Raw genomic sequence first — 14,147 nt, 5'->3', positions numbered from 1 at the left:
GTCTAGCTTCAAACAAAATTTGATGTTGGCTCTCTGTTCAACCGCCATTTTCCGACGAGCGTCAGAACAGTACTGTTACGTTCAAGGTCAGAACACATGATGCAGCGATGCTTGCGCTTCGAAATTATAGACAGCCACAGCTGGAACTTCAAGAATCTCAACGCCACAACTTGCCAACATAGTCCTAACGGATCTTGGACACACCGTGTATATATCCGCCATCGCTCTATCAAAAATATTTCCAATGAATATAGACACGTGGAATTTCTATATGACGAGTTAGTTAGGAGACAGTTGAAAATTTTCGATATGAAATTCATGGTGTAGTAGGATTTATGCTGAAGTGATTAGCATCAAAATGAATTTCGCCCGAAACTTGTCATAAACTCGAATATCAAACTTATATAAATCCGATGCCTATTTTCGGAAGCCGAATCTTATGACCTGCAAACATGCCATTCCCGTGATGCAGTTATTGTCTCGACTTGTGCAAAGCACGTATGAACTACTGGGAAGGATTAATGCAGGTGGTATAGACTGAAGGGGCGCTAGGTGACGCGTTTTGGTATTAGCTGCGTTGAAATTTCGGGTTATGGGAGCCTACTGTCAGAGTCAGGTAATAGTACTGCATACCAAACGGCTTGAACACCTTCCTCCATCTTATTTTGTTCCAATTTCTTCTTCTGTAAGGAGAGAAGTAAAATGCACATGAAAGATATAATAATGCTAATATTTAACTCGATGGAGCAGACTCTCCTTGAGAAGCTGATAGTGGCTAATCTATTCAAGTAACCCCGAATATTTTATGATATCTAAAGGTTCCTTAGTGTGTCTATAGTCAGACTCCATCGTGGGCAAATTCAATTCAGTTCACAACCTCCCCTCCTCCCCAAAGCGGTCTATTTACTTTAAGTTTTCCAGCTAAACTTATGTGCCCACATTTCAATCCCCATGCACGCTTCGTATCCCACCAGCATCATCCCCCTTAATTTGATCTTCCTAATAGCATTTGACACCGTCTTCGCTGGCTTGAACGCTGGGATCTTGGGTTCGAATCCCATTCAAGGCATGGATGTCTGTGTACGTTTATTGTGTTTGTGTTGTCCCGTGTGTAGGTAGCGGCCTTGCGACGAGCTGATCACTCGGCCAAGGAGTCCTACCGTCTGTGTAAAACAAGATTACGGAACTGAAGAAGAGGCCCGGGCCCAACAAAGGGCTGTAGAACCACTAATGAATGAATGAAAAAAAAAATATTTGACGTTGAAAGTAAAGTTAATTTTTTTAATTCACTTAGTGGGGGGGGGGGGTGGAGTCCAACTGGGTCCACGTGGCACAGCGGCCACTGATTGGCCTATTGTAGCCTGCCCCGGGTGATTATGATGATGGAGAATTTGGAGGAATGAAGATTGTCAGGGGAAACCGAAGTACTCGGAGAAAACCCACCGCAGCGCCACTTTTTCCACCACAAATCCCACTTGACGAGACTCGGGATCGAACCCGAACCGCCGCAGTGGGAAGCCAGCGACTAACCGCTTGAGCTATGGCGCGGCCTAATGAAAGTAAAGTTACCCCTATGCGTAACTGAGCACCACACCATAAAGACATACATACATATGAGAAAGTGGAGATATAGCTCCAAGCATTCTTACCCTCCGTGTTTCAGGAGCTGCTAGCTTCAGTTTCGGGAAAAGCGCTCCCTGTGCTCACTACGGTGGAGGCTAGACGGGTTGGGGTGGTCTGGGCGCTGTAGGGAAGAGAAAGTTCTCGTGACCTTACCGGTAATCGACTAAAATCACGTGAGAGTCCGGTTCTTATTCTACTCGATACATCGACCGGGTGATCCCGGTTGCAATGATATTCGATTAGGAGTACGCAATATGAAGCTCCTCATTTCGCAGTTTTTCCCAGATTCTTGTTCCTTCCTCCGCCTTAACTTTTGTTCTGAAACACCCCAAATCTCGCTCCTTTCCTTGTGAGAGAAAATGCTTTTCACTCTTGGTGTTCTTTCTTGTGGCCCCTTGGGGACCGTAGGGTCAAGAATTTTCTCTTCTCCATGTCGTCCAGACCGGCTCTGGGACCCGCCCAGCTTCCTGTCCAATGAGTACCGGGGGATCTTCCCCTGGGGTAAAGCGGAAGGGGCGTGAAGCTGACCACTCACCTCCAACTAGTGTCGAGATCAGGAAAATGTGGATCTATATATCCACTCCCCCATACGCCTTCATGGCGTGGTGCTTAATAGTTAAGCACAGGAACAACTTTACCTATATCTTCTTTTTCTTTTTTAATTTTTTCAAAATAAATTTAGGAATTCTGTTTATGAAGTAACAGACGCCTTGCAGAGGCTTTTTTAGCCTTCGGAGCATAGTGCATACATCAGCCCCCTCCCCCCAGACACACACACACATAGACACTGTCACCTAGCGAGAAAAGCATTAATCCAGTATTGTTGAATTTGACACCGGCATATGAATACTGGAAGAATGCTGAAAACGCAATCTAGTAATTTTTAGTGACGTTATGGCCTATACTACTAACTGGCGAAGTGGCACGGATTGCACACATTCTGCAAGCTGCCTTCTCGTCCGTTTTATCACCAGACAATGGGAGATGCTACTTTACAGCTACAACATGAGCGCCTTTCTTAGCTTCCTGGATTCGCTCAACTTCTTCCTGCGAACTGCTCGGTCTTCCCGCTCCTTTTCGGTGCAGAACCCTACAAGTCTCTTGAAATTGCTTTAACCAACTTCGGATAGCATTATCTGAAGGTGTATCTTTCCCATACTGAGTGCTGTAACGACGTTGTGTTTTGATTACGAACTTTGTGTCGAGAAACCATAATACGTCCTCTGCTTTTTCTTGAAGAGTCGCCATTTTGAGTCATGACGTCATATTTTCTCCCAGACATCAACGCGGCGAGTACAGCATTTCTAAATAAAACTCTTTGGTCGCACTTTCGTGTTCTATAAGCAGTTTCATTTTATTACCTTCGGTTTGAAAACAGTCCGCCACGGAAACCCCGAGAATTTAGAATCACTCTGTACGTATTGTGGAGTGAGACAGAAGGACAGCGGTGGGCGCTCTCATTTATCATCTCCTGTTCTAATTTACCTAATTTGAGCATCATGAGTTACACTGTCTCCACAAGAGAGAAGAGACTGTGGGAAAAGTAACAAAATGCGATTTATGTACTCTACACTCGATACTTCTATGCATTTAATACGAAAATTTATCAGAAGACATGGGGTGTCAGTTCATATTGATAAATCGATAAGGTAAATTATCGGGGAGAAGTGTTTGATATCGATATGGCTTTAGCACATAGAAATACCATGACATTTTGATAGAATAAAATTAGGAGCACTCCAATTAAGGAACTTCGTCCGTTGAAGATTTCGACAAACATTTCCATTGGTTATTAGAAAGAAAGAAATATTTTAGTAGATATGATATATACGGGCGACCGCCATTTGTCTGCGAAGTTAGTGCCAACTTTTGCGGATAGAGGGGGTTGCGTGGTCAGCGCAGCGGACCCCGACAGCCGTTAATCTCGGTTTTCTAGACCGGAGCCGCTATTTCCTTGAAATATCTCCTCAATTATCCTCATTGCTCCATATTCAGCTATAATCCTCAGAAGGTATATCGACGGGCTACGAGCTAGACGGCCGGTGTTCGATTCCTTTCAGGGACAAGAGTTTTTGTCTCCTCCATGACTTGTAAATCGGATCTGAGGCCAACCAAAGTTCATATCTGGTGTGTATTGGGGGCTTTTTCCACGGCAGTAAACCTTCCAGGACGTGAAGTTGACCACTCACCTCCATCTTATGATGAGGTCAAGAATGTTGGCGCTATAATTTCACTCNATATCAGAGAAATTCAGGAATGAAAATGACGTTACATATGAGGTTGATGCATTTGTGCATGTCGTACTAAGCAAGGTATAAAAACAGTTGCTTTATGAGGAATTAGTTCGTACCATTGAATATTTGACGCAATAGACAAGGTGTCGCAGAAACCGATGTTGCTATAACCAAGTTTTACTGTATATATGATACTCTCATTCGTGTATTGCTAATCGTGTATACAATGAGGAGTATTGCCTTCTGGCATGTGAAGGTGTGAAGTCCGGTAGAATTTATCAGCCGTTTCGGAGGAAACGCACTACCTGAATCGGCCCTCTGCTTACTCCTCTTTTCTTTCTAGTTGCTTATTATTTGTCCCTGGAAATGAAAGTATATGTTCCTCCGAAACGACGGTGAAACTCTGACTACACTGGTGGACACTACGCTTCCTGGTAGCTTCCATAAGAACATCAAATCCTTCATAACCATACATAATTTTTTTATGGGTCTGCCATAGCTTAGGGGGACGCTCGGGTTCGAACCCAGGTCGGTTCTTTTTGGATTTATGGTGGATAAAGTGGCACTGGAGCTCGTGATTTCCAAATACTTTTGATTCCCCTGACAATTCTCTTTCCACAAACTGCTCCATAACAAAAAAAAACTTCCGTGGCCTGTAGTCCGCAAGCGAACCATATCGACCGAGCGACCGCCATTTGTCGACGAAGTTATGCCAACTTTTGCGGATAGAGGGGGTCGGGTGGTCAGAGCAACGGACCCCGACAGCCGTTAATCTCGGTTTTCTAGACCGGAGCCGCTATTTCCTTGAAATATCTCCTCAATTATCCTCACTGCTCCATGTTCAATTATAATCCTCAGAAGGTACAGCGACGGGCTACGACCTAGACGGCTGGTGTTCGATTCTTTTCAGGGACAAGAGTTTTTTTCTTCTCCATGACTTCTACATCGGATCTGAGGCCAACCAAAGCTCATATGTGGTGTGTATTGGGGCTTTTTCACGGCAGTGAAGCTTCCAGGACGTGAAGTTGACCACTCACCTCCATCTTATGATGAGGTCAAGGAAATGTAGGCGCTACAATTTCACTCCCGCGTATGTCCTCTTTGTATGACGCTTAATTAGCAGCTCCACCTTTATATTTATCATCCTACGAAATGTGGTCGTGATATTAAATAACCAAGTTAAAACATCGTTTAAGGAGAATGAATTTAAACAGTTTCAAAGGTCCCTAACCAGATAAATTAATTCGTCACGGACAAAGGTATTGCGGAATTCTCTTGTTGATTCTCGTCCTTGGAATATAATAATCTGTGACCTCTGTAACTATCTGTGAACTTCTTCACAGACGAACCACGGAACTGCCGCTTTTTGTCAGATTTACGTGACGTTCATTTGTGCAACTTGACGTGCTTGTAAGGTCGACAGTTTGTGATGAATTGTACAAAAACTTGATTCTTATAAAACATCTTTCGTTTTTAAGCAGTCGCCTTGCATGGTCGCTTTTCAAATCTCTTTCTGTGAAGTTTTATTTCTGACCGAACTGCTGTGTATCAGCAACCACATTTCACTTAGCAGCGTTTCAGTTTAACAGTGTCACGTGTGGGGGTGTACGCGTGACGAAATGACGGGTTCTAGTTCGGATGATTGGATTTACTCGTATTAGCAGCTTGGTTACACATTCTCTCTTAATTACACTCAAATTACAGCGCTATCGCTGATTTACACACTTCATAATCCACTGTTACACACACTAGTCCTCTCTTGGTAACGGATCTCAACATAGAAACTAGCGCTTCAAAGTACTCCAAGTATTACACGCCAAGTCTTCACACGACGAACTTTCCGTGGCTTTCTTACACCTCTTTTACTGTCACTTAAACACTCAAACACTCTCAAATACTCCCAAATACTGAAATCTGTTCAGAGTCAGTCAGTCAGAGTTACTTTATGACTGATGGGCCGCGCCATAGCTCAAGCGGTTAGTCGCTGGATTCCCACGGTGGCGGCCCGGGTTCGATTCTGGGTCTGGTGAAGTGGGATTTGTGGTGGGCAAAGTGGCGCTGGCTTTTCCCAGAGTACTTCGGTTTCCACTGCCAATCTTCATTCCACCAACTGCTCCACAATCACCCTCACCTATCATTTGGGGCTGGTACAATAGGTCAGAAGTGGCCGCAGTACAAGGGACTTAGTCCCACCCCACTAGCAATAAAAGTACTTCACGACTGGCGGTTTACCGCCAATCAGTTCGTCTTGGCGCCAGGCCCCTTGAGGCCCACGACCATAGATTCCTCTCCCCCCACTGAACTCTTGCGGTAATAGTCCTCATGTAACATCCTCTCTGACGAGAAGATGGGTTTGTCTCTTATAAATATGCTTGGCCTTTCTTCAAGTGTACATTTCGCGCATACAACATATTATCGAAATTTCTTCCTTTTCACTACACACAAGTCCTCTGTCAGTACAGGCTTTACAGAGCAGATCATGCCTAACTTACATATCTTATGCTACAACGACAACTTAGTCATTTGAACGGTCGTGAGCTTGACCACCGCCAAGTTTAGCCTCTTATTATTTTTGTGTCTGGCTTCACCTTGTCCTATACCGCGAACATGTTCATGCTCATGATTTTGTATGACTTCTGCTTGTCGTCTGCACAATTTTGTTATATGATCGTACACATACGGGAAGTTGAAAGCTGTGTGCAAGTCGCGGACTGGTGTGCACCTTGGAAAATTTCCAATGGAGCGCAAAACCTTGTTTTGCATCCGCTGCAATTTTAGGAANCTGCCAATCAGTTCGTCTTGGCGCCAGGCCCCTTGAGGCCCACGACCATAGATTCCTCTCCCCCCACTGAACTCTTGCGGTAATAGTCCTCATGTAACATCCTCTCTGACGAGAAGATGGGTTTATCTCTTATAAATATGCTTGGCCTTTCTTCAAGTGTACATTTCGCGCATACAACATATTATCGAAATTTCTTCCTTTTCACTACACACAAGTCCTCTGTCAGTACAGGCTTTACAGAGCAGATCATGCCTAACTTACATATCTTATGCTACAACGACAACTTAGTCATTTGAACGGTCGTGAGCTTGACCACCGCCAAGTTTAGCCTCTTATTATTTTTGTGTCTGGCTTCACCTTGTCCTATACCGCGAACATGTTCATGCTCATGATTTTGTATGACTTCTGCTTGTCGTCTGCACAATTTTGTTATATGATCGTACACATACGGGAAGTTGAAAGCTGTGTGCAAGTCGCGGACTGGTGTGCACCTTGGAAAATTTCCAATGGAGCGCAAAACCTTGTTTTGCATCCGCTGCAATTTTAGGAAGTAGGTGTCTGCCGCTAATTCCCAGGCGGGACAAGCGTAAGTCATTACTGATCTGATCAGTGCCTTATAGAGGATTACATGGCTTTCGTCACATAGGTCATGAGATGTGAACTGGTTTTCTAAACAATCCGCTATCACGTTGGCTTTCTCATCAGGGTGATATGTTATTCCTAAAGGTCTATGAACAGCGGTTGGTGCCTTTGGTACATCCCTCTTCATAAGCAATTTCACAATAGGCCACAGAGCTTGAGGAGTGACCTCACAGTTCCCTATTTTTGTTTCCGACCGTTCTAGTGCATTTCTACGGGTCATTCGTCTGATGGTTTGGGCGACCCAATTGAGTGCCGTTTTACATGCTTGATCCCGGGTTACTTGCCACAGTTTCCTTAACCTCCGCGTATGTTTTAGCAAACTTTCCAGACCAGGTATGTCCTTATTAAGGTCCGAGAGTGTAATTATGCGTGTCGATAGCCTATGCGCAGAAGCTACAGAGGCAGTAAAGTCGCGGGTCGCTTTACCAGCTTCCTCCTAATTAATTTGGATTCTAGGAGAAATTAATTCAGAGGCCAAGCTTTGAAACCACTTCCAATATGTGAATTTGTCAACCGGCTCAGAAAGATTCCTAGTTCTAACATGATCAGGCAAGTGGAAAACATTTGATAGGTGATCTGAGTGCAGAATATCAGAGACAATGTCTTCTCACAGCCGGACATTCTTGTGCACAACAATATCGAGCACTTCACCATTTCCCGTAGGAGAGTAGTGAGTGGGACACTGTGGTCCTGAAATTTCCAAAAACTCAAATTATTTCTTGTTATTATGAATTTTTATATGTTTCTGTTAGTGTACTGCAATGGTGTCAACTTTTGAATATGCCCTAATACAAATTTGTTACACGTATGAATAGCTGATCATCATCCTTAAAATGTAGGAAATAATTTTATTTGAAAAATTATTTCACCTTCATGTTGAAGTCTCTTGTGTTATGATAACATGTAGATCAGCCGTGTCAAACATGTAGCCCCAACAGCCACAAAGTGCGGCCCCTCAACTTTTAGAGTTAATTGATATTAAAATCAATATGAAAATTTTAGTAGAAATATTTTATTCAAAGAGTTTTCCAACGGACCAGAAGACAAGAAGTTTCACGCAGACATATATTAGCAGGCTGCAGGAAATTCAATGTTTTGCTATTTCTAACATAATTTCTTGTGTAATCTCTTTTTTTCCTATTGAAAAGCTGTTTGATACTGGTCAAAAATGGCATTCTCTTGCTTTTTAAAACTGTAAGATATGTGACTTTAGGTAATTATATTGAAATTATTCCTAAATAATAAATAGAATTAAATTTCCTTGTATCAAAATCTAATGTATATTTCTATTTTGAAGTGCGGCCCTGGAGTATTATTTATAGGGCTGAGGTGGCCCTCTGTACAAGTTGAGTTTGACATGCCTGATGTAGATGAATAATTTCCAATATTTTGGAGAAAGAGAAGATTTCTGCCATGAAGATGGAGGCATTATTTTTCTCCAAAATGTGGGTTACCACCTACTAGGTTAAAGATGTAAACTGAAAAGGCCAAAATTCATCTGAGTCAAGAGGTAATTTTTGTAGCTTGTATTTGGGAAGTGCGTGGTTCAAATCTCGCTTGTTATATCAACATATTGAAAAAGAAATTTGGTAAACAGGAAAATTCGTTGTACCTTAAATTAAGTCATGACCGCTTCCTTCCACATCCTTTATAATTCATCATTCATTAATGATCCTACCATCCATGTAATATGCAGTATGACATGCTGACAGTGTCGTTTAAAGAAACACAAACAAATAAAAAAAATTCACTGCTTTCAAGAGCTCAAATATCGCTTTTCTATAAATGAACTCCAAGGCCACAATGTATAGTTCTCTGAGCTGTGTAATGTGTCTGTATGTAGTGTTGAACAGTTTCAGTAAGTACAGAGTTTACTGTACAGTGTGATATCTCTACCGGTAATGATCTCTGCCAACATTACAGCTCAATATGACAGCCGAGTTTTTTTACGGCGGCTTCAGGATTATGGTTGTCTGTGATGTGACGTCATGTGATTTGCTGGAGTGGTACAAACATTTCGGAGGAGGCTTCTGCCTCAGTTTTCAGAGTAGATTAATAAAGTAGTCTGCAACCACCTGCTCACGAATTTTTATACCCTGAAGATGGAGGCGATACTTTCCTCCGAAACGTTGGTTTACACAATATCTACACGGCGCCACATCCCAGAAGACATCATTTTTCATAGTCACCGCCGCGAAAACCTCAAATCTTATTTAAATAATGTAGACTTCCACATTTTAGATGGAGGCCGAAAATTGAGGAACTTTCTGTCATATCACAAGATCACAGTCTTAACAAGATTCTATCTGAACAAATAATCACAAACAAGGCCATGAATGTTTGAAAGTCATATTTGGAAACCGTGAATTCAATAAATATATACAATAAAACGTGCGCTTCCTCATTCTCAGTCTTCCAAGACAGGTTTTAAAACGGCATATTTTATTTGGCAGACATCTTCATTTTCGATCACTTTTTGGGCTACTTTCCTGATTTTGAAAGCATAAAGGAGGTTTAGGATACCACCTCGTTGTCTGTGTCTGTGTACCCACTCCCTACCAACGCCTATGAGCCTATGAGCCTATGAGCAAGAATAGCGGGGCAGAAGAGACGTCTGTTGCTAGGCAACAAGTCGGTAAGCACGTTCCCGCAGAAACGAATGTGCTCGTAAAAATAGAGCTGTAGACAGGGTATTTACAATGAGATCAGTGTAGTATGAAATACTCAATTTGTAGCGAAAGTGTAGTGTAGTGTAATGCGCTGTGTGTGGTGGAAAAGGCCAGTTAGTTAGTGAGTGCCCGCTGGAGTCATCCCCAGTAGAGGGGAAGTGACCAGCACCAGTATAACCCCTCCTCTCGCCGAAAAGACCTCACTTAGAAACAAGTAACAGTATTGGAAAGAACAAAAATACAGTCATGGTTATCAAAGGGACCTGAAACCAAGTTTGACTATGCTGGCGAGAACCGTCAGAAATTTACTTGACCGACTGAAATGAAAGTAGGTGGTTAGTTCTCCCAAGAACTTCTTGTTTCAATTGCTGTCGTCATGATTCATCGAAGCGTTTCAAGGAATTGAACCACGGCAAATTATCAAGTTGAGGTAAGTAGCTAAGCTTCTGACGTATTAGGGAGATATATGTGATACAAATCTTAATCCTGGCTGAGACTCTTCGTGCTTTTCCTCAGCCCCTCGAGACACATGCCTTAAAGAGTATAAAGTAAACCAAGACCATTTCGTTTCATATTCTTTATAATTAATTATCCACGTTCATGTAAATATTCGACGCCAGCCTGAGTCCTTGGCAGCGTCATTAAATAAACAAGGGACACTCTACTACTGTACTACAGACAAGACTTGTCTCCATTTGTCAGTAAAAGCGCTGTGAGTCCTCAGACAACAAAGCCCTGGACTTAAGCAGGCGGGTGTCACACCGTTACGTGCTGGCCGCAGTAACTGTCAACAGCCTGGCGGCGGGATATGGAACGAACCCTTCGGAGCAACTGCTGTTTTTATTTTGACACTCACGTACAGCACGATGGAGCCTCAGACAGTGTCCCTTCCACACGTACTTGCGCTGCAATTCGCCAGTGAAATTGTTCTTCTGTATTTAATGACACATCTCCTGCAGAAAGCAACAAACTCTGCACGCGCAATGCGTTATAATGCAGGCAACAGTAAAGGATTTATGTGAAATTCATACTTTTGAAGTGTATGTTTGGCAATAAACGATAGAAGTTGCACTTTTTTGTCTTTGTTCGTGTGTATGTGTTTTGTTTGTCCCTTTGCTTAATAAATAATTGGCCTTTGGGCTGTTGAGGAAATACGTAAATAAATAAATAAATAAATAAATAAATAAATAAATAAATAAATAAATAAATAGTTGCTTTGATCTCCAGGTGTAATTAGTATGATCAAGTCGAGGAGGATGACATGGACAGGGCATGTAGCAAGAATGAGGGAGAGCATAAATGCATATAGGATTTTGGTGGGAAAGCCGGAAGGAAGGAGACCACTGGGAAGACGAAGGCGAAGGTGAATAAACAATATTAAAATGGATCTCAGAGATATAAGATGGGATTGTATGGATTGGATTGATCTGGCTCAGGGCAGGGACCAGTGGAGGGCTCTTGTGTATACGGTAATGAACCTTCGGGTTCCATAAAATGCTGGGAAGTTCTTGAGTAGCTGTACAATTGGCAGCTTCTCAAGAAGGGCTCAGCTCCACGAGTGAGTGAGTGAGTGAGTTGAATTGAATTTGTGTTTTTATTTAGTATCCTTACCGAGCCCGTAATCGATCCCTGGTTACTGAGTTCAGCATGAAAGTCAATAATGAATTATCATCATCTTCATCATCTTTATGATTATAATTAGAAAACCAAGCAGGTTGGTGTAGGTATAACTTTCATCAGGGAGCTGCTACGTTTGAATTTCGGCCGGATCCCCGGCTCTCACACCTGGGACTTCTAATAATTATCTTCCGTTCTTCTCGGAAAATGGCTGCATGACACCTTGATTGGATTATGACTGCCCAATTTGAAACAATTTCCAATCAATTATTCACCAATTATCCTACCATTCGAACCTACCTAGCCCGAGATACTTACAGCTTCGTTAGATATGCTGCAAAACAATAAGAATTTTCTTTAATTAGAACGTAGGATATTTTCATTAAAATTTTTTACCGTCACTTCCCCTCCTCCCAGAATCTTGCCCACGTTGCTGGGCTTGATTAAACATAGAGATAATATTTTCCTTTCCTGTTTCATTTCTTTCTGGAATATGACAGTACACATTCTGTTATATGGACCAGAACACGCGTTAAAACGCGTAGATTAGAAACAGGGCAGATATTGAGAGCATTATAGACCAGGGCTGTGAAACAGGAGAACATTACGAGTAATCGGCTGCAGTGTAAAAAAATCAAGTAGTCCCTGTAACATGCTGTGAAGACCCATAGGGGTGTGAGGGGTCAAGACTCCTCCATCTTCTAGTGCTTTTTCGACGTCTTGTTTCGTTTTGTCTGCGATGGATGGCAAAATCGAGCAACGTGTCTGCATCAAGTTTTGCGTGAAGCTCGGCAAGTCCGCTGCCGAAACCCTTGAAATGGTTCGTGAGGCTTTTGGAAAACATTCTTTAAGCCGGACGGCTGGTTTTGAATTGCATTCACGTTTCAAGACCGGTCGAGGGTCAGTTGAAGATGACGAACGTTCAGGGCGAACAAGCACCAGCAAAAGGACAGAAAATGTTTAAAAGAATTCAGGAACTTTTCCACGAAGACCGTGTCCGAACAATCAATGAGCTCACAGACGTCATTGGGATCAGTTATTGAGTCTGCCAGGTGACCTTTAAGACAAAATCTGAACAGGCGCCGCACTGCTCCTGCCTCATGACAACGCACCCGCCCACACATCCCTGAAAACCAGAGAGTTTGTGACTAACAACAACATGGTTAACGTTCCCCATCCTAGCCCCTCCCCCACCCGTGATTTCGCTTTGTTTCCCAAATTGAAAATGAAGCTGAAGGGACGACGTTTTGAAACACTGACATCCAAAGGGAATTGCAAGAGACACTCGACAGCATTAAGGAAAGTGACTTCCATGTTTCTTTTGAGGCGTGGAGAAAACGATGGGACCGCTGTATATGTTCCCAAGGAGACTATTTTGAAGTAGATGGCAGCCAAAATTGAATAAGTTAAGCCAGCATTTCTTTTCTGAACTAGACCAGGAACTTTCCCATAGAACTTCATGATGATTGGTTTAGACATTCAAGTACTATTGAAGTTAATGTCGCAACAATTTGAAAGTCTGCAGTGTTGATATTACGAACGGGAGGGATTTATGGAATACAATGTTGAGATGGCCTCAGATGATATGCAGTTTTCATGACGATAAGTTCAGGCGTTTATTACTTGAGAGGTTACAATGTTTGTATTACTAACAGAAGGGGTTTACGAAGTACGCCATTGAGATTGCTTGTTCTCCGACCCTGAAAATTGAGGCAACATGTTCTTCCGAATCATTTGTTGATTTTCAACAAAATTCATGGAATTATATATCAGAAGACAAAAACCTTCATTGGAAAGTATGTTCTTAATTCTGTGTTTTCACTGACCACATTTCGAGTGGCCTTACAACAGATGTCTCTAGACTCGTGTAACCTTGAATACGAAGGCCTACTTGTATTCTTTACAACTGGCTCTAACAGTGACACAGCACAGAGCTGAGAAACTTTCTGTGCTAGACTGATACAGCCCAAGATGCTTCAGCTGCAGTTTCCCATGTTTCTGTGTTAAGAGGACTGTAGGGTGAAACGAAAGCAGTGCCGTGTACAATGACCGTTCAAGAACCACTACTCCGCAAATGCGCTGCACTGAAATGGGGTCAGTAAGCTAAGTACAAAATGTTCTGCATAAGACGGAATTCTTTTTCAACCGTCAAATTCATTTAATGATCTGGAAATTCCATCTGAGATTATGTTTCTAATATGGTAAATATTGCTTTTGCGATCCTCTGGGACGTGACGTCATGCAGTTTGATTGATAGGTACCAGCGTTTCGAAGGAACATTTTTCATCCATCTCCAGGGTTGAAGTGAAATTTGACTATGAATATGGAGGCAGTACTTTGAAATTACTACACTGAAATCTGAAACAGGGCGTTACTCAGGACCATTGGTATTTATCAATAAAAGAAAACTTCGCCACATGACAGAAGACCGTGATATTAAATTCGCTCCCTTATACAGAGTGTTTCACGACTTTAGAGCATAACTGCAGGAGGTGATTTCCTAGGTCTTTGTGATCAAAAAAGTTCATATAAACTTGTGTCCGATTTTGGACGGTTACGGAGTTATGAACGTTTAAACTC

General features: G+C 42.4%; 1 protein-coding gene across 2 annotated transcripts in view; it reads right to left on the bottom strand.

The window, feature by feature from the left end:
- The window catches only part of LOC111875284, a 92,248-nt gene that overhangs the window by 50,452 nt on the left and 27,649 nt on the right, over positions 1–14,147 (bottom strand). The window lies entirely within an intron of this gene.

The sequence above is a fragment of the Cryptotermes secundus genome, unplaced genomic scaffold (assembly GCF_002891405.2).
Source record: "Cryptotermes secundus unplaced genomic scaffold, Csec_1.0 scaffold1364, whole genome shotgun sequence".
Lineage (NCBI taxonomy): Eukaryota > Metazoa > Arthropoda > Insecta > Blattodea > Kalotermitidae > Cryptotermes > Cryptotermes secundus.
This window is presented reverse-complemented; position numbering and strand designations above follow the sequence as displayed.